We start from the raw sequence: 20,331 nt of genomic DNA, 5'->3' as shown, positions 1-20,331 counted from the left end.
CTCAACTTCATGTTTCATTGTTACACAAAGAAAAAGCGAAATGAAGCAAAACAAAAATATTAAAATATTAAAATATACAAGGGCATCAAAAGATTCATGGAAACTTTGCATTATCATTTAACTCCATTTTTCCACAAATTAATCGAACACTTAACTAATTCCAGAGTGATAGGGAGATGGGGAGAGAGGGAGAGAGGGAGAGAGAGACAGGGAAAGACACAGAGAGAGAGAGACAGACAGAGACAGAAAGAAAACACAAATTTCTTTCTAATGGTTCTTTCCCCAAACGTCTCTAGCCCACGTCTGGACCAGGTCAAGGCCAGGAGGCAGAAACTGCATCTTCGTCACTCAGATGGGTGTCAGAGTCCCAGGCACATTAGCAGTAAGGTGGATCCGAGTGAAGTGCCTTGTATTCAAAGCAGTTCTGCAGTAGACAATGCCAGGGTTGTCGACAGCAGTTTAGTAAACTGTACCCTAAACCAGACCGCCTCCATGAACATTTAAATCTTCCTTGAGTAGGCCATCAATGTAACAGTCCTTTAGAAACTTGCATAATTCTAACATAAGGGCTGGGTTAGGGTGGAACAGTAGCTGGTAAATTTAATGATATTAAATGTTTGTACTTCAAGAAAAAAATTCAGTATATTTTGTAAGTACTTATGTGACAAGAAAGACATTATTAAAAAAATAATAACAACTTATTTGTAAGAAAGAAAGAGATTTGTGGGTCCTCTCTTTCTGTTGGAAAACCAGGATTCTGTAAGCACAAAATTAATTAATTAAGTAAAATTAATTTTACTTTATTAGGATTCAAATATATTATTTCTATCATCCAAATCAAATGTTCTTTCGATTCTGACATGGATTGGGGTTTTATATGCCATATATGAAAACAGATATTAAAAATATTTAAATCCATAAGAATATGATTTTAGTGGAATTAGTTTTTGCTTGGAACATGTTAATATAACTCTATTGTTATTCTCGTGAGCGTTTCCTTTTAGTGTGTCATTGCATTGTAATTATTTGCAATTGGAGAGTATGTGGAAGTCTTGTAATTTCACAATTCAGTGATTTTTAGGTATACAAATTTCTTTTGTGCAGGCATTCTGGCCTAAAAATATCATTGCCTCCATAGTCTGAGTTCAGAAAATATATCTACTACATGTTTGGCTGGAAACAGAAATCATGTTTTTTATTTTGTCTTTTGACAGCACAGAAAATGCATAAAGTGCCTTGCTATGATTTGTGTGTGGTAAATAAAATTGTAAGATGACTACTTTTAGGATGGAATTTTACTCCAACATGGGCCCTTTAATCTAGGTCTAGAGGTGAGAGACAGTGGACATCAGACATCCTAATTAAGGAAAGAATGTGAAACACTGCTCTGGCGGCAAGATGGAGAGAAAACGTAGAGAAGAAACGTGGATTCATTTTAGATGCTTAGAGTGACCTATGCCCAACAGCCACCAAATAACTTCATTTTCTGTCCTACTGGATTCTGTCAACAAGAAGAATCAAGTTGGAAAAGGCTTTTACCCCAGAGCCTTCAAGTGAGAACACACAGCCTGGCTAACACCTTATGTTAAAGCATACAGCAGTACGAGCTGGGCCCAGCATGGTAGCCTTGTAAGCTCCTTGCATTCACCAGCATCCCATATGGGAGCAGGTTCGTGTTTTGGCTGCTCCACTTCCCACCCAGCTCCCTGCTTATAACCTAGGAAAGCAGTAGAGGATGGTCCAAAGCTTTGGACTCTGCACCCACGTAGGAGACCCAGAAGAAGCTCCTGGCTTCAGATTGGCTCAGCTCCGGCCATTGTGGCCAGTTGGGGAGCGAGCCAGTGAACGAAAGATCTTTCCCTCTCTGATATCTGCCTTTCTAATAAAAATAGATAAATCTTTAAAAAAAAAAAAGTATAAGCTAATGGCATTCACCGAAATTGCCACACTTGTGATAATTTGTTACACAGCAATAGAAAAGTAATTATATTTAATTCTCACAGTGGGAGTTGTTGAAAAGTACTTTCCTGCTGTTAAAAATGTCACATGTAAGTACTTTTTTTACTTGTAAATTGGTACTATTTCCATTAAGAAACATGATCACTTCTGAAGCAAGGCTGACTTCAAAATAATCCAATGTTTGGAAATAGTAGTTAAATGTTCTTGTGTTTTTTTCAAATCATTCCTGAGATGAAAATATAAGTATATACAATAAAACTTGATTACTGTTAATGTACAGAACTACCATACAGTAGAGTAACACAAGGTTATTCCTGTTTTTTTGTTTTTCAAAGCCAAGAGCATGGGGCTTCTTCCAGGTCTCCCAAATGGATGCGAAGCCAAAGGCCTTGGACTGGGCCCCAATGTTTTCTCATGCCAGAAGCAGGGAGCTGGATCAGAAGTGCAACACAATGAACTGGCATTCGTATGGAAAGCAGGTGCCATAGGCAGACAGACACAGCCTACTAAGCCATGGTGCCATCGCTAGAGTATAAGTATAGGGTATTCTTATTTTTGTTTCTGACAGAAATTCATGGAACTGACAATGGTTAAGGCCGTAGGAATATATGAATTCACTAGTAAGAGCACTGGACCAACAACACAATAGCTCAAATATGTTTCACAGAATTCCTAATGATGAATAATAGTGTTTTTATTTCCACAGACTTTGCAAATTTGCCCAAGTAATTTTCTCTTCTGTATCCATTTTTTTTTCCAGCATCAGTTATAACAGCTGTTCCATTCCAGGTTATATTGTTTACCCAACTTCTTGAAAAATGTTCCTGTTTTAGTTGTCAGTAAAGGCTATTTGTAGAAATGGATCCTTCAACTCCTTACACTTGGGGTTCATTACTCAAATAAGCAAGTTTGCCATATTGGTACATGTGCAGCCTCACCAAGAGCCACAGAAATTACCCTACATCCCTGGCCTTGTTTTGCTGTCGATTACTGATGTTAAGAACTCTTTCCACAAAAATGCAACTAGGTTTACCTCCTCTGGACAAATTCATTCAGATGCTTTAACCGAATATGATTTATTCAGCTAAACATCAGAGAAGGACTTTCCCTGCTTAACTAATAAATGAATGACTCAGAAACTGGTTCCATTAGCATCCTCAACTTTTTTACACCTGTGAAGAAATTGTGCTATAATGAAATGGTCCATATATATATATATATATATATATAAAATTTTAATATTTTAGACTGCTGGTTTCTTATGAGTTGGAAATAGTGTGAGCAGTGATACTTGTTGATATCACCATGTTGCTTCCTGCACAATATAGTGGCCTTTTCAGAGTGTGTTATGTTCAAATGTTATAGTTAAAATGCTATTGAGGAGCCCGGCGCCCTAGCCTAGTGGCTAAAGTCCTCACCTTGCAGGTACCAGAATCTTGTATGGGTGCCAGTTCTAATCTCAGCTGCTCTACTTCCCATCAAGTTTCCTGCTTGTGGCCTGGGAAAGACAGCCCAAAGTCTTGGGACCCTGTATCTGCATGGGAGGCCTAGAAAAACTCCTGGCTCCTGGCTTCAGATTGGGTTAGCTCTAGACGTTGCGGCCACTTGGGGAGTAAACCAGAGGACAGAAGATCTTTCTGTATCTGCTTCTCTCTGTGTATCTGCCTTTCCAATATAAACAAATAAATCCCTTAAAAATGCTACTGAATTTTAATTCTCTATGATTCACCGTGTAATAGGCGGCAATGTGTTGGAGATGCCACATGTGGCCTGCAATGTGGTTCAGATTGACTCCAGTTACTGTCCAGCTTCCCACATCCAATCCAGCTCTGTGATCATATGCTTGGTAAAACAGCAGAAGATGGTCCAGATCCTTGGATCATGGACCCCATCTAAAAGACCTGAGTGGAGTTCCAGGTTTCCAGCTTCAGTCTAGCCCAGCTGTGGTCACTTTGGTCATCTGGGAAATGAATCATTGGATGGAACACAGTGCACTCCCGCACTCTCCTTTTTCTTTTCTTCTCTCTTACTGAGTTATTCCTCACTCCTTATTTCTTCTTCTTTTTTTTTATGTTTACAGTGGCATAATTTCAGTCACTCTGCAACCATACGCTTAATACTCCCTTAGGTAAGGAGCACAACAACTAGCAAGAAAAACAAAACAAACAATAAACTATAGCTTTCCTCATGAGCACAGAGGAAGACTGTAAGCAATAATCAAATTTCAAATTAGCAATCTTGTGTATATAGATTACATTTTAAAAGATTTATTTGATTTTTATACTTAGCCAAAAGCCTGAGAAGCAATGATTTGTTTTATTTTTATTTGAAAAACAGAATTAAACAGAGAGAAGAAGAAACAGAGAGAGATCTCCCATCCACTGATTTACTCTGCAAATGGCTGCATCAGTAAGAGCTAAGTCACTATGAACTAGCATCTAGGAGCTTCCACCAGGTCTCCCACCTGAGTTCAGGTGCCTGAGTACTTGGAACAGGCTCCACTGCTCTCCCAGGTCAAAATCAGGGAGCCAGATCAGAAGCAGACCAGCTGAGACGCAATCAGCACTGCAAGAGGAGGAAGAGCTCGCTACATCACCACACTGGCGGCTAGATTACACTGTTTCGGTACTCTGTCAGTTGCCACAGATCATGTAGAACGCGGTATTTGTCTTTTGCAGACTAGCTGATTTCACTAAACATAATGGTTTCCAGCTGCATCCATTTGCTGCAGAAGACATTTTATTCTTTTTTATGGCTGAGTGCTATTCTATAATGTATACATTCACAGTTTCCTTAAGATGGAGTTGTTTGGCACTAGCATCGTGGTGGAACTGGTAAAACTATGCCTTTAACTCCAGCAACTCCTGTGGGTGATGGATAATGGCTCAGCTGTTCCACTTGTGATCCAGCTCCTTGTTAATGACCAGAGAAAGGCAGCTGAGGATGATCCAGTGCTTGGTCCTCTGCCACTCATGAGGGAGTCCTGGATGAAGCCCCTGGCCACAGTCTGGTCCAGTGCTGGCTATTGGGAGGGAATTATTTGATGGACGATTTCTTGTTTTCTCTCTCTTTGTGTGTGTGTATATATCTCTATTTCTGTTTCTCCCTACGTGCACCTTTGACTTCCAAATAAGTACATATTGTTCTTCAAAAACAGTTTGAGATATTTTATTAGATATTATAATTCACCAAGTTGAAGTTTTATGTTCATACATGAAGCCAAAGGAGCCGTAAGTATATGTAATTATATATGTGAGAATCAAAACTAACATAATCCAACTTAAAAAAATCAGTCTAACAAATTTGTTCTAGGGCAAGAATCCCCCCCAAAAAATCTTAGACACATTTTAAATACAATTATGAGAATAGCAAACATTTGAAACACAAATACAAATATGAAAAATAAACATTTTCTCAAATATGGGAAAAGTAAAAATTAGTCTGCAGAGTACTGAGGGCCAATAATGTTGACAGTTTTTGAGAGAACACATCTGGATATTCTCGCTGATGAGAGCCTATATTTGAAGTTAATTCATGATTATAAGGGAAGTCAAATCTGACTTCTAAACATTCCATCATCTAAAAATAACATAGAAACTACTATACATTAACATATCAATATAACCACATCTGAGAAGCTTGTACTTATTTAGAAACAAGAGTTGTTATTTATAGCATACGAATGCAGCAATAGCCAAAATTTTGATGTCAATAAACATGCTGAGGTTGGCGTTGTACTGTAGCTGATAAAACTGCCACCTGTGATGCCAACATCCCTTGGGGCACTGGTTCATTTCCTATCCAGCTCCCTGCTGATGACCTAGGAAAGCACCAGATGATGCTCTCAGGGCTTAGGCCCCTGACCCATGTGGGAGGTCAGGAAGAAGCTCTTGGATTCTGGTTTTGGGTGGGCCTCATTCTGTCCTTTGTGGCTAGAAGTTCTCTCCTTCATTCCCCTTCTTCCATACTGCTGACTTTCAAGTAAATAATTTTTAAATATAAGCATGAAAACTTACTGCTTCAACAAATCAGTATTTTCATAGCACTTTGACAAAATGTTCATGTTATTCTCACTATTGCCAGTCCTAGCTGGGGTACAACTTTCTGTCCTGAATCAGTGGCAAGACTTTTCAGTTATGCCCCATGATCATCCTAAGGGGTCATTTTTACAACATTTTCCAACATTGAATTCTATTTATATTTAATAATTTCTGAGCTTTGTAAAATTAGGTTAATTGCCTATTTCTTAATTTTAAAAGTCTATTCAAACACTAGCCAGAAAGAAACCAATGCAATGTTTCCTATCTTTAGATAGAAATTGGGGTTAGACAGAAAGCGGTTGACCCTGTGGCATAAATACATTGGTAGCTGTGGCCACCCCTCTGTGGTAAGTACTACGTCAGTTACGGAACGGAATTGATCCAAACCACTTTTTCTTTTTCTGGGCACAGAACTAGATTACACTTGGAGCTTCTTTTAGGTGTAGGTTTGGCTATGCGACACAGTTCTAGACATTGAAACATTTCCATAAACAATGTGCAACGCTTCCGGCTAGTCTGTCCAACTTCCCAGGACCAACTTCTGTCATTCATCTCCTAAAGGAAACTCACCTGGGTTGTAGAATAATTAACCTGGGTTCTAGAATAACTAACTGGAATAGACTACAGTTATCACAAATCTCGAATTGTTCAAGAGCATTTTCTGTGGAATAATAATAATTATCCTTCTGGTTAACAAAACAAATTGCAGGGGTTGGGACTAATTAACTGCAGCAGTTTTTAGTATTACCTTATTAAATATAAGCAAAGAAGATGCTACATTTTCTCTGTATTATTTTTAACATGATACAGCTAACATCTTATCCCTCCCATTGCTAATTTGTCACTGCCAGTTTCTATTTGAGCTTGCAGCATAAAGCTATATGGCCTTTGCTCTGTCCTCACCCAAAAATGCAAAAATTGGAAATACAGAGTGTATGTTACATCTGAAAGGGTTAAAATACCAGTTCAATCCTGGAGGCTTAGTTTTTCATAATCTTACATAGCTTAACATTTTACAAGACAGAATCAATTATAATTCACTGAAACCTCTAAAGGTGTGTGCTACACCAGCAGGTGTATCTTGATTTAGAAAAATCATAGCTAATATTACCTTAGACTGTTTTGGCCAGCATATTTATCAATTTATTAAAATGAAAGATTTAAGAAAAAAAGGAAAGCTGCTTCTGTAATTTCAGAAATGTTTGATTTTTTTTTCAATTCGACTGTATATTCCTGAATATTCAGCTGACGTCCAATAGCCTGTAACTTTTCCAGAACATCTCTGTTCTTCGTAAGTGTCCACTGCCAACCCTGCATTGCTCAGCTTCAGCAGTTACCAGTGCTGAAAAGATGCAGAACACCATATGTAAGTTTGCTTAAATTCTTTGCCTTTCATCTGTCTTTATCTTCACTGGTATGCTCCTCCTTACTTCCCAAGGCAGATGACTCACTGTCCGTTCTGCCTCTTAAACCTTATCTTCCACCACCTGGACACTCAGCCCAGACTCACCCTCACCCCTAATTCCAACGCTCTCCACCTCCTCCAGGTTTTCTCCATCAAGCCTCTTCATTTTCACAGGACACACAGTCTTTCCCTTCTTTTTGTTAATTTTTCTCTCTCATTCTATAACAAAATTTTACACTTCCATAAGGACATAAAAAAGAGAGAAAAACACTGCTCTTCTCATGGCTTCTCAATGTTATACCATCATTCTCCCATATTTCCCTAAAGGAAAAAAAAGTTTAAAACAATCATTTACACTTTCTTCCTTGTTTCCTCAGACACTTACTTCTTCATTGGTCTTAATATACTTACTTAAGATTTATTTATTTTTATTGGAAAGTCAGATATACAGAGAGGAGGAGAGACAGAGAGGAGGATCTTCCGTCCATTGATTCACTCCCCAAGTGGCCACAATGGCCAGAGCTGAGCTGATCTGAAGCTAGGAGCCAGGAGCTCTTCCAGGTCCCCACATGGGTGCAATGCCCCAAGGCTTTAGGGTGTCCTTGACTGCTTTCCCAGGCCACAGGTAGGGAGTGGAATAGGAAGCAGGGTTGCCAGGATTAGAAACAGCACCCATATAGGATCCTGGCGCATGCAAGAGGAGAACTTTAGCCACTAGGCTACTGTGCTGGACCCTTAATCTAGATTTTTGAGGACATGGACAGCACAGTGTCAACTGAAGATCAATTGGTCTACATAGTTATGGAAATTTAGAGCAAAGACACGCTTGTGTAATACAACATGTGTGCAAGGAAATAGTTTTGCTGAGCGATAAAACTTGTACTTTAAAGAAAAAGAGGGAGGCCACGCATGGTAGCCTAGTGGCTAAAGTCCTCACCCTGCATGCACCAGGATCCCGTATGGGTATCAGTTCTAATCCCAGCTCACTGCCTGTGGCGTGCGAAAGCACTAGAGGACGACCCAAAGCCTTGGGACCCTGCACCCACATGGAAACCAGAAGCTCCTTTGCTCATGGCTTTGGAGTCAGCTCAGTACTGGCCATTATGGCCACTTGGGGAGTGAAGCAGTGGATGGAAGATCTTTCTCTCTGTATCACCTTCTCTCTATATATATGACTTTCCAATAAAAATAAATAAAATATTTTTTAAAAAGAAGAAGAAGAAAGAAAAGAAAGGAAGGGATAGGAAAGAACACTATATGGTGTGGAGGGCCCAAATCTATATTTCTTATAGCATAGCCAGTGGATTTGTTGCAATTACGCTTAAGAAAACAAACACAGAGGCCTTCAAAAAATCTTGGCAAGTACATACTGTAGGAAAAACTCTGTGCATGGATTTCAAAAGATACTGCATCAAAATAAATTGATCTTTTAACACTATTTTCTAAGACCTTGGTGAATTACTTTGATACTTCAATATCTCAAAACACACCAAAATACAAAGATAAAATTTACACTTAGGAAACTTGTATGTAAAGGACCTCAGCTACTCATTTTAGCCCTACTTCCTAGTTTTTTTTTTGGTCACTTTGTTACAGGATTCTTATCTAATTATCAGTATTATCATCACAATATCATCATCATGTGTCATAGCTTTAATTGTTCGTATCAGAAATGAAGATGCAAAGGGTGAGTGATGGGGGAGGTAGGGAAGACAGAAAGAGTGAGGAAGAGAGACTAGATTGACAAATACGGGAAGGTAATAGAGGAAAACAGGTGTGGGATAAATGTGAACTGTGTAGTCCTTCCAAATTGTGGAAAAAAGTAAAAACCAATATAAATCACAAAATGTACAAAAGGTCAATATAAAAGCTAATAGAAAACAACTCATTACTATAAGCTCCTCTGTCTCTATCAGGTGTTAAAAGCTGTTCCCTATCACTTTCACTGAAAAGATGACAATGATTGCTTACAATGTTCTAGACATCACTCTACAGGATTTTCATTTTAACCTCACTTAATATTTATTGTGAAAAGGACACTCAAATCCATGGTTTGGGACAAAAATCTGTGTAGTTCCATAAGTGGAGGAGTTAAGATCTGGGGACAGCCAGGCCCTGGTTCTTGCATAACATTATTTGGGCCTTTTTCACAGCACCAAATGCTGCCACACATAAATACAACCCATAGTAAAATACTTCTATAAATCTAGTAAAGCTACTTTGTTCAGATTTTTAAAAACATACAATCAGTGTTTTCATTAAAATAATGCACCGAAAAACTGACCAAAGCATAAAGAAAGGATTATAATTTTCTCCAGTAATAAATTTTCATGGATTAGTTAAGCTGGTGGCAGACAGCAGATGGCATTGCTTTGGAATAAACAGAAGAGCAACAGATTATTTTTCTGCATAGGAAGGAAATGCCAAGGTTGGTTGTGCAGTGAGAGACCACAGAAAAATTAAAGAGCTGCAATCAGGAAACTATACATATGCCCAGCAATGTGAGAAACCTGAAGAACTAGACAAGAGAGAAGATGGCAGAGATAGGATGGCTTTCCCCAATTTCAGATAACTATAATAGTTTGTCTATACATTTCTAGGTACTTCATTTTTGTTCATAGGTCTTAACTTTCTCAGGAGTTTAATTTAAGCTCCATCATATCCCTTAATATTGTCACAAGAAAGATGTTATTCTTCTCCATGCAAGGATAAATGGCATGCTTATTATCAGTGTCATTTTAATCATCTAAGCCCTGAAGAGATTATCCGGTACAGCAGTTAAGATACCACCTGGGATGTTTACTTCTGTTTCAGAGGACCTAAGGGTGAGCGCCAGTTTTGGTTCTTATTCCAGCTTCTTGCTCTTGTATATTCTGGGAGGCACAGGTAATGACTCAGCTGATCAGGTCACTCCCATCCGTGTGTTAGACCCACACTGATAGCCTGGCCCTGCTCTGAATAGTGAAGGTATTTGAAAAGTGAGCCAAAAGACAGGAGATCAAGAATAAGTTAAAATAACTAGCGATCTAAAGACTTTTTTTTCCTTGTCTTTAAAAGAAATATATATGGAAACCCAACTTATTCTTTTCATGAGTCTTTCATACTCTGTTTCATCTGAAATAATAACCAGTTAATCACAGAGAACAAGCTATCAGATCTGGTTCCAGACAAAGTCTGCTGGTCAGAAAGATTTCAGTTTAATGAACAAGAAAACTACAGAAGTTAACTGAGGTTAACGTTTAGCGAGCAAGATCTCATTAACTTCTTTATTAAAAGACATTTGTTATGTTTATGCTAAAGGCAGGTGGAGAGTTCTCTCTGGTCCCACTAAGTCAAGTGGGGTCAATGAAAGGTGAAACAGATTCAAGAAGAAAAAAGACAGCTGAGTGTGTGCAGAGTTAGAGGTTGAGCTGACTAAGAATCATTGCATTAGAAGTATATTTCCATAATGTCTCTCCAGAAAATTCAGCATTTTTTTCTACCATTGTGTTAGCTTTTCTAAGGCTATTTCAGAGATACTCCGTGAATCAGGATACAGACTCACTTGGAATAAATTAGTTTTTCTAATGAGATTACATACTACATTAGTACAAGATTTTAAACCTCACTAGCAAACAAGCAGGGCGAAGTGCTTGAGACAAGCAAACTTTACTGAGACCCAATATGCTTCAGAAATACAAATTGTAAAATATTTACAAGGATACATTCTTTTGCTTAGCAGATGCCATGAGGCAAGATGATCAGGAAAAAAAAAATACTCCTTAAAATCCTGGAATTTAACCAAATAGCAGTAACTTCAAAAGGGATGGATAGAAATAGTTGTATGGTCTTATCTAAGCAAAGTTTTCTAGAGTGACCTAACCTGCACCACAGGCATGCAGATCCATCTGCAATGATGCGAACATCGAGGCATTTGGAAAGGCATTTATCTCAATTCCACTTAGGATACAGCTCAAGACTATGCATAAAAGCAGGAGAATAAGTTATTTCTGCAATATTTCCAAGAGAAATGTTCTGTGCCACAAATTTCCTTAAATGACAAAAGTCTTCTTGAAAGAAGAGGAAAAGAAGAGACTAATCCAAGGATGGGTTCATGGAATACATATTAAAATATATTGTGAAAAATTAAGAATATTTGAAAACACTGAACTGTAAGAGAACTTAATAAAAGTTTAAAATAGAATGAAGAGATGAATTTATTTTGTTACAAACTTTTAAAAAATGTATGGTTTCCTCAAAACACACATCTCCATGATTATTTTTGAAGATTCTTCATATATCCTCTGTGCTGTGTGGAGCCAAACAAAACATAAAATATGTAATGAGAATTTTATAACCTTATGATTCAGATGAGAAATTGAAAAAAAGGGTCGAGAATATTTTTGGAAGGATGTTACAAGAATAAATCTAAAAAAGAAAAAAACCCAAAAACAAACAAAAAAAGAATAAATCTATTTATGCACCTCCACAACATCACAGCAGAGTTTCCACTCCACCTCATTTTCCCACCTGTTTGGAAAAATATGTTCTGGCAGCATGTCTAGAACTTAATATCATTCCTAACCACATACAAATTGAATTCCAGTTTCATAGCATCAGGTCTCTGGGGACACAGTCTGGCCACATACAAAGAACATAAACTGTTGCTTCATGAGATGGCAGGTATTTGGCACATGATTTGGGTTTTGTTTAAACAAGCTGATTAGCAGTATCACATTGGCAAGTTCATTGTTTATAATCATTCTATTTCATTTGCCTATTAAAAAATAGAGGCATATATTCCATTTTATAAGCCCAGTATGAATCAATAGAGATTCCTCCCCGCCCCCCAAGAAAACACTGCATAGCCAAAAACAGAATGGGGTGGGGCTGTAGGGGGCGGGCGGAGGGTAAGGGGTGCAAAGGGTCAGCAGGTTGAGAATGACAAGTGACTAGAACTATAAAGCCCACCAACACTGCTGTAAGGAGATTTCTGCTAACGACTACACCATTAACCACACTGTGGAAAGAACAGGCACACCAGTAAATCTTGCTGTGTTTGCTGTCTAAAATCAGAGCAGATAAATGGACACAACTAAGACTCACTTTCAACTCCTTGCTGCCAAAAGAATCTTAGTACTTTCTCAAGAGAACTAACACAACGGATATTTTTTGGAAAAACAATAAGTTAATTAAACTTGCTTGATGATGGGTATTTAACAAATAAATATTTGAATTCAAACTTTTAATATTAATAATGCCATTTCTGTTCTTATAAGGGCAAAGTTTGAGAAATCTGTTTTCTGTTCTTTCCTACATATTTAATATCTTCCCTTTTAATTAGACCCAAGGATTCTTAAACCATATTTTCAATTCTGGGTTTTCTTATTTATGTCCTTAATTCTAACCCCACCTGATGTTTTTAGACTCTTTGAACATTCTGAGAGGCAACATAATACAGGGCTTAAAATTACGAATTTAGATACCAGGCAGCACTGAATGTAAGTGCATATCCGCCTACAGAGTTTTTCAAACTTGCAATTTTTCCAGCTAATACTCATTTGGCTTTGTTCTGAAGCACCGGAGAGATAATGCTTACATTTAACAAGAAACTAACAGAATACAAATATTTCTACAATTAATCAATTCATATTTAGCTATGTTTATTATGACATTGAGTTTCACGTGACTTCTGTTTTGGGTTTGGATATAGTTTATAAACATTAAATTCATTCTTTTATATATGATGTGTTTATTTTCCTTGATCTTTTCTTTTTTTTTTTTAGTTTTTTTTTTCATATTGTTTCCTTCATGTTTAAAGGGGGGTATTAAGGGAGAAGGCCCCACCCAATTTCCCACCCTCCCCAGGTCCCGGGGAGTGGTCCCCAGGTCAAGTGGTTTTGATATTTCAACAGTTATGAATCACTGCCAACCTTGCCACTCCAAGCACTATGAGGTCGTTGAAGAATCCACTGATTGACATAGTCCATCATAGAGTCTGTTTGCCCCATATTGCAACCCGCAATAACCCCCACCAGGCCCAGCCCCTACCCTGGTTTGCCAGTATGTGTAGCAGTAGTCCAGTCTGTCCTACACCCCATTCCACCCCAGCCCCTGTCCTGGTTTTCATGCCCTCCCGTGGAAGTGGTAACCCTTCCAGGCCTCTCCCACTCCCAGATTGTGCTCTCTCCAGGTAGTTCTGTGGTTTGACTTGACAGAACTAGGCCCCAGTGCCAGCTTCTGCCAGCTTATGCTGTGGCTAAGCCCAAACAACCCTCATCCACTCTAATTTTGTTTGCACCAATAGGAATAATCTGCCCAGTCTGGCTTTTCCCTGATCTAGTCCACCTGAGGCTTACAGGTATTGTAGCCCTGCTTGGTCTGGTCTGCCCCCATTCTTGATCTTTTCTCTTGTGGTTCACTCCCAAAGTGGCTATAATGGCTGGAGCTGAGCTGATCCAAAGCCAGGATCCAGGAGGCAGGAGCCAAGAGTCAGGGATCCTTAAGAGTTCCAAGATTTGGAGGAATCCTCTACTGCTTTCCCAGGCCATTAGCATGGAGCTGGATGGGGTGTAGAATAGCTGAAACATGAATTGGGACCCACATGGGATCCTGGCACTTGCAAGGTGAGGATTTAGCTGCTGAGCCATTGTACTGGGCTCTTATTTATAAAGCATATTTTAAAAAGTGCCCCCCTTCCAGATATTGTCAAACCCATTGGTCATCTCACCTACAGTTCATTAAAAAAAAAATGGCTATATATCCTTTCATCACATTCTTTGTCTCTGAATTCACTTGTTTCTGCTTAGTATCAGCCCTTGAAGAAAATGATCTTACATACTCATTTTTTCCCCCAAAGTTCTGTGAGAATCCCAAACCAATTATAGTGATTTGTTTTACTTTTAAAAATAATAATAAAATAAAATAATTTTACTCTTGGAAGACAGCTATAGAGAAATAGAGAGAGAAAGAGTTGTTCTAAATGCTGCTTCACTTTCAAAATGGCCACAATGGCCCAGGACTGGCCAGGCCAAAACAAATGGCTTAATCCACTATGTCATGTTTCCTAATCATTTGATTTCTAATGAAGAAAAAGATTAAGCAATTTTCCCACGGTCATACAGTCAGCAAATGACAAAGCCATGACAATATGCCTGTAGCATAGACTCATTTAACATTACTATATTGAGTTCAGCTGTATACCAGAACAATGCATGTCAACTTCTCATTTTCCTTTCTTCCTTTGTTGGGTTGGGACTAAATTCTGTTTAAATATGTAAATAACTGTGTTTACCTATTTATCAAATTCCTTCAAATTCTCATTTTCACAACTATATAATTGTTATACTCTTTGCTTTTACTTCTTTCCATTAAATCTTACCTAAAGCCTGCCAAAAGAATCATTCTACTAATTAATTTGTAGGAGTTATTTCTCTGCTTCAATGGTTCTCAATGACTTTTACAACTGAAAGTTAGATGGCACAATACAGACCCTGCCCCACTTTACAAAAGTCAACTTTTGCTGCTCTTACCCCCACAAAGAATGTCCCCAGAGGACACCAATTCCAAGTTAAGGTTGTATCCAGTGCTGAATTTCAGGCATGTGTAGTAACGTAGAAGATGGTAATGATGATGATGATGAGGTGGGTGTGGGGAACATGTGCAAGGTAGAGTGGAAAGCCTCACTACACCCCTAAATTTGCATTGTGAGTACACGGAATGTATGCACTTTAAATAAATAAACTGTTAAAACAAAGAAAAACAAACCTGAGTAACTAATAGAAAGATGTTAATATGGCGGCTATTGTGACTGTTACATATAGTAAACTGAAGAACACTTCACTAAATACAGAGAATGTTAACCCAGACCACAGAGAAACAATCAGCAAATCTCCAAACTGATAACATATATTAGTGGTCAGGGTGGTAACTTTCCAAGATAATTTGGTCAGTTAAATTTCTAAAATAATAATAAAAAAAAAAGAGTTTGTAAAGTCACTGAGCATCTCCCAGGAACCACTGAGCTTACTAGCAATACAGATGGTCTGAAAGTAGCAACAAGATCATCATCACCAACGTTGAGCAGTCACTACACATTGAGCACACTGATAATCTCTTCTACTGTTATCTTCCTCTCTGACAGCCTGTAATCTTTGAAGAAACTGTGACATTCAGAGGGTTTAAAAGCATATCTGATACTGCCTGGAAGAACAGTGATCATGCTTTCTCATCTGCAGGAAATGGAACACAGACACGGAATTGTGGAGCGTGGAGGAAAAGCAACAAATTGCATGGTATCTACTGGAGCACGAATGAAGAAGTGTTAAGTGAGATGTTGACAAATCACCCATGACCCCACAAAGAAACCTCCCATGCCCAGTATAGCAAATATAGGATCCGAATTAGCTGTAAACACATTTGAGACAACCCTTAACTAATCCCAGAAAGTAACCATGGGTATTATAAATTACAGATTAAAAGGACTAAAATACAAAAGTAGCAGCAGAAAATTTGAAAATTACCATGGAGGGATTAGTATCAACAAGCTCTAAGTACTGAAAAGATTGAAATAATGCCTGAAACATTGAACACTTGGTAATTTGCCAAAACCACTTGGTCTGCTCATTGACTTTTAATCTTTCTGATGGAAATATTTTACAATTCACAATGCAAATTTTTGAAGGCATTGTAGACACCAAAAATATTACATCAGTGGGTTAAAAATAATAACAAGTAAATTAAGGGTGGGCATTTTGCTGCAGTGTATTAAACCCTGCATGCCCACATTCAATATTGGAGCCACTTCCATTCCCATAAGTTCTGCTTCAGATTGTTCACGTAATGTGCCAAGAAAGAACACTCGGCTTATAGAAGATTCTTTTTCTCTCTCTCCATCACTATTCTTTTAGCATGAAATTAATAAACCCTCAAAGATAGTAGCAAAATCAGCCAAAGTAACAATTTCAAATGTGGTAAACACATTGTTCACCAACTGATTCAGTCATTCAAAAGCATTCTTGATAACTACTTGGGATATAACAGTGAAAATACACAGTTGTTGCCCTCAAAAAACCCACCATAACAGAGAGCAAAAATCAATGACTACTTCCAGGTACTGCTGCATAGACACTATGCCAGTGTCTTTAAATGAATTTTATCTATTAGTTCTCATGCTCAGAAAAATTATATTATTTGCTCCCTTTTACATAAAATGGTCCCTCAAAAATTAGCTTATTATATTCACACATTTAGAAAGTTATAGGAGCAGAAATCAAATTTGAGAGTCTATGTTAGACCAACACCCACATTCCTCATTGCTCTATTGACAATTTTTGTAATATCAGCTAACATCTCAGGTAGCTTAGACATATTAATTTGGACTTCTCTAAGAATATCCCAAAGAGTATAAGCGACTAAGAAATACTTTCCTTGATTTGTTTCTTATTTTCATACAACACATTAAAGTAATGCATATTTCTCAAAATTGTAAGTTTGTCTTACGCTATCACAAATTAGCTTGTATGTCACTTTGAAAATATCTTGAAATTTAGCTCACAAAAAACCGCAGACCAGTAAAACCTGTGTGGCAATAGTGATAAATTTCCATTTGGTAAAACTAATTGTTAAAATCACTCTGATTTTTCACCGCAGTCTGAATCTGCTGTCATCAAAATTAGAAGATGCCCATGATCTGTCCCAGGGAGTGGTCCTTGTTACCAACATCTGCTGAGACTTTACCTTTAATTGTATTTCCACAATACTATTTGAAAGATGTTTCATTCTATTTTGCTATTATAGCTTTTGGAGATGTGTTCAAAGACAGTATTCATTGTTCTAGAACTTGTATGAATAGACAGAAAAAAGATGATGGCATTGCATTTTTTTTGATAACATTATCAGGAGTTCAAAAAGACGCCAAGTGCCTGGCATTGTGGTACTGTAGCTTAAGCCACTGTTTGTAATGGAACATTGGTTAGAATCTCAGCTGCTCCATTTCTTTTAGCTCCCAGTTAATACTTCTAGGAAAGTAGTTTAAGATGGCCAATGTGCTTGGGCACCATCTCTGTGAATACTCAGATGGAGTTCCTGGCTCCCAGGTTAAGCTTGGTCCAGCCCAGCCATTGTAGCCATTTGGGCAATGAACCAGTAGATGAAAGATTCAGTCAGTCAGTCTCTCTCTCTCTCTGCCTTTCCAATGAATAATTTTTAAAAAGATTTACTTATTTTTGTTGCAAGGTCAGATACATACACAGAGGAGGAGAGAAAGAAAGGGAGGTCTTCCATCCAATGACTCACTCCCCAAATGACCATGTAGGCCAGAGATGCACCAATCTGAAGCCAGGAGCCAGGAACTTCCTCCAGGTCTCCCACGAGGGTGCAGGGTCCCAAGGCTTTGGGCCCCGTCAACTGCTTTCCCAGCCACAAGCAGGGAAGCTGGATGGGAAATGGGGCTGCTGGGATTAAAATCAACATATATAGGATCTCAGTGTGTTCAAGGCAAGGACTTACCCACTAGGCCATCCTCAAATGAATAAACTTTTAATTGAAGACACAAAAACAGATGCAAATACACAAGCATATCTGCCGAATAATCTCCGAATCTCAAAGAAACCCATCTTCTTCAAGTCCTTATTTAACTAAGATATTCAGTTCTGAGTTACTTACTATGGGTCATTTTTCTGTCCACTGTGAAAAACTACTTCAAGGAAGGACTATGTTAAAGCATTTAATACCTTTGACTTTTATAAAGATATTAGACCTTTATATGAATGTCCCTTCGTAGTTTCCCTTGATAAAGGAACCTAATCCAAATTTCTTACCAGTGCATGCAATCTATTATTTGTCTGTGGCTCTACCTCATTTAAACTTCATTTATACTACTCTTCACAATGTTCACCATGGCCCTAGCACACTGGTCTTAGTATTCTACACATGCACCAAGCTTCACAGTTTTCAATGCTTGCTCTTCCTTCTTGTCTTGACCCCTCCTTCAGTTTTTTTTTCCAATGAGTCAAATTTTTCCTCAAATGTGAACCATTTTTTTTTTTGCAGTTCCCCATACCCTCCATCATGCTCTTTCTTTATTTTGTTTTTCACATATGTATCAAAATAGATTATTATGGGACATATGTGGTCTGCATTTGCTTATATCTGATACAGTCAGTTCTAGCAACGCAAAAGAAAAGGATAATACAGGAGGGGGTGAGGGGTATAAGCCATGTTTTTACAGCTGCCAACATCCTTTTGAGCCACAGTCTTATTTTTAAAAGAAGAAGAAGAACATGTAGACAGAAATAAGTATTGTCTCATCTTCATAATGAAAGTATGTGGTGAGGGTTGCTATTAATCCTCACACTGATCATTGCATTATTATCTGGAACCCGTTGATTTGGAAGAAGCTAGGTGGTAAACAACAAAATGAAAAAGAAGTTTGTAACAATCCATAGTTAATAATTGGACTTTACTGGGAAGAGACACTAATGAATTGGGTTTCCATAATTATTCAAAATAGTCCACACCAGCTATTAGTAAATATATATGTGTATATATGTGGATATTTACACATACAAATATATATATATATTATTAAATGAGGTATGCACTTGGTATAAAAATATTATCCCATTCCAAAATATAGAAACTGCCAGTACATTTATATTATCTTGGCTTTCAATACTCTGAGTTGTCTGAGAGATATTCACATACCACAGAATGCATTGACTTTTCTGGCAACCCTAATGATCTGATCACTGCTGCAACACTGTCTCTAAACACTCAACTTTGCTTGTAACAGGAAAGTCAGATTATACAGATTTATCCAAATTATGCGAGAAGCTTTAATTAATGCTTAGACTCAAAAATAATGCATTGTCTATGCCCAATTGAACCACAACAACTCTTCCAAATTATTAAATTCAAAATATAGCTAAATTAAATAATCTCGCCTTGAGTCATATTGTAAATAACCTTTATTGTATTATGAATAGTAAGCATGTTTTTTACCCTTAATTAACATATCAATTAAATATCACTTTATTTTATCAAATAATAATGCAGCATCTCAATGCAGGTATTGACAATCATTCTGCACACCTGTTATTACAAATCTGAATAAAATTTAAATATTCAGAGTGTTTGGCAAATCATCTGCCTTGAAACTAGGTTAGTCATCAGTTTAGCCATATCTAGTTTTCTAAATTAGAAAATGTTATCCTATATAAATCTGACAGTGAGCATTATTTAGTCATGCAAAATAAAAATAAGAAACACAGAATCTTCCACATTTCATTATATGACATGACTACTTGACTTTTTGTTTTCTAATTAAAGTCAGAAAGAGCTTGAAGACACCTGTCTTGTGAGATGATGCATTGACCTCAAAGGGTGAAATGCAGGGCACTATTTATTCAGGTGAAAAAATACAAAGCTTTGCATGTTCAACAGTAATCAAACAAAGAAGAATCCAAGGACTGTTACGCACGTGTGACTTTCACAAACCAACCGTTCTATTTGCAATAGTAATTGGTGAGGCAGAAGCACCAACGACTTCAGGATATTTGCAATTTTCCCACAATAATTTTTCAAATAATTTTTAAACAACAAAGAAATAGTAGTAATGATTAAGTTTAGATTTTTGTGGCAGCCATATGGACAACAATCAATTGGGTGTAATGAATGACTTCCATAATTGTTTTTTGTGTTGCAAAGCTTCTAATGACAAAAGCTAATGGTGCCTTCTGCCTTGGGTATGCTTCATATGACCAAACATATTCCATTATATCATTATGATGAGTGTGTCAATATCAAATCATTTGTATAACACACTTCACATATTTTTCTAGGTGATGGGTACAATATTACTCAATTTCTTATCTCAGAGAATTTGCAACAGTAATGTCCCCCCACAGTGTACATTGTCCCTCAATAGCAAAATTTTATCATTGATGG

At 37.6% G+C, this 20,331-nt stretch overlaps 1 protein-coding gene across 1 annotated transcript in view; it reads right to left on the bottom strand.

The window, feature by feature from the left end:
* Positions 1-20,331, bottom strand: part of CFAP299 (cilia and flagella associated protein 299) — a 500,128-nt gene that overhangs the window by 194,631 nt on the left and 285,166 nt on the right. The gene's annotated exons all lie outside the window — the stretch shown is intronic.

The sequence above is a fragment of the Ochotona curzoniae genome, unplaced genomic scaffold, assembly GCF_017591425.1.
Source record: "Ochotona curzoniae isolate NIBS_2020 unplaced genomic scaffold, NIBS_Ocur_1.0 scaffold_4506, whole genome shotgun sequence".
NCBI classification, from domain to species: domain Eukaryota; kingdom Metazoa; phylum Chordata; class Mammalia; order Lagomorpha; family Ochotonidae; genus Ochotona; species Ochotona curzoniae.
Note: the sequence above shows the minus strand (reverse complement) of the source record. Positions and strands in the feature narration are given on the sequence as shown.